Source organism: Tasmannia lanceolata, unplaced genomic scaffold, assembly GCF_043159265.1.
Source record: "Tasmannia lanceolata isolate RefF3 unplaced genomic scaffold, GAP_Taslan_0.1 ptg000016l, whole genome shotgun sequence".
Classification (NCBI taxonomy): Eukaryota; Viridiplantae; Streptophyta; class Magnoliopsida; order Canellales; family Winteraceae; genus Tasmannia; species Tasmannia lanceolata.
In genome coordinates this window covers 5,280,497-5,282,277 of record NW_027518693.1, presented here as the reverse complement: position 1 = coordinate 5,282,277, position 1,781 = coordinate 5,280,497, and the positions used below count along the sequence as shown (strand labels likewise).

The 1,781-nt window shown below is 39.5% G+C and overlaps 1 pseudogene; it reads left to right on the top strand.

Moving 5' to 3' along the window:
- Window positions 1-271: 271 nt before the first annotated feature.
- On the top strand, window positions 272-1,781 carry LOC143848909 (casparian strip membrane protein 3 pseudogene; annotated as a pseudogene).

Here is a 1,781-nt window from a genome sequence, read left to right as displayed (position 1 = left end):
CCATTTCCAAAATAGGCATGGTTTGTTGGAGTGGGAAGAAGCTCAAACCCAAAATTAGTTAGAACTTATTTTCATATATGGGCAAGTAAGAGCAGGTATGACTTAAAAAACCCAAAAAATCTTTAGTCAGTGAGATAATATCACAACATCGATCATGTTTTTTAAGTGGTTTGAGAGAAGTGGGTCCTATCCCACTAATGGTTTTCAAACCTAATATGCAACACATGGTTGTATAATCATGTTTCTTTCTCTCCTTGCATGTATAAATGCATTCCCTCCCCTCTCCCATTTATCTCAACCAGTTGTCTAAGGCATCTAAGAAGCCCTAGAATCATCTTTGTGAAAGAGCTTTCAGAAAATTCTTTTCAAGAAAATGAAGGGAAGTGGACCAATTGAAACTGGAGAGGCTTCCAAGGTTTTAACTGCAGCAAGAGGAGGGATGAACAGAGGGATTTCTATCCTGGATTTCATCTTGAGGTTGGTTGCACTCATGGGCACACTAGGGGGTGCAATAGCCATGGGGACGACCGATGAAACGTTACCTTTCTTCACTCAGTTCATCCGATTCAAGGCGAAATACGATGATCTCCCATCATTCACGTAAGTTAGATTTTCATGTTTTTTGATGAATTGTTTTACAATTGGGCACAGTCTATCCGTCTCCCTCCACTGTCCATATCTCACAATTGGGCCCATGAATATTCCATGAAGTTAATTTTCATGGTTGCCAATTCATGCCCTTAGCCCATGCTTGGCTACCGTGAAAAACTATTCCATGGAATATTTGTAGGGCCAGTTGTGAGCATAGTTAGCAAAACATGATTCGGCAGAAAAATCCGAGTTTAATACGGTATTGGTTCAAAAAATGTGGCCTTGGAAACAAAAAAAAGGGGAGTGATAAATCGACTCCCCTTAAAAAAATGTGTTTAAAATTTTGTAATTTACAAAATATAGTGGGGGTAAAGTTGGAAAGTTAGCCAAAATGCTTTTAATATGTTTAAAACGCATTTAAAACGTTTTTCTAAAAAATAATGGAGTTGTTTTTTACTATAAAAGTTTTAAATGGAATATTAAACAGAAAACAATTAAAATGCATTTTTTGAGATGGAGAGACTTGAGAAGATAGGCATGAGATGAGATGCTATCTTTACCCAGCCAGTTCATTTCTCTCTCTCTCTCCTTCTGTGGGCCCCCCTCACACAGTCAGGGCCCACCAATATTCCATGGAATAATTTTTTAATGGTTGCCAAACATGGTCTTAAAAGTCTTTGTTTATTTGCTTCTTGCTTATGTTATCTTAACTTCTCTACATTTATCTCTCTCTCTTAGCTTCTTTGTGATAGCGAACTCAATTGTAAGCGGGTATATTGTCCTTTCACTTCCGCTATCCATCTTGCACATTGTCAGGAGCGGAGCAAAGAGCAGTAGAATACTCTTGATTGTTTTCGACACGGTAACTTAACTAAGATTAACCTTAATTATGCATGTCTTAAGGCATGCTCGTTTCAATTTTATACAAAGCATACTTTGTTGAAGAATGTTTAACTTTTTCAAAGGCCATGATGGCGCTCTTGACGGCGGGAGCTTCTGCGGCGGCGGCGATTGTATACTTAGCACACAAGGGCAATGCTCGAGCGAATTGGTTCGCCATTTGCCAGCAATTCAACTCCTTCTGCGAACGGGTCTCAGGCGCTTTGATTGGATCTTTTGGTGGGGCCGTCGTGTTTATACTGCTTATCTTGCTATCCGCCATGGCTATCTCCAGGTTTGTGGGTGTTTGA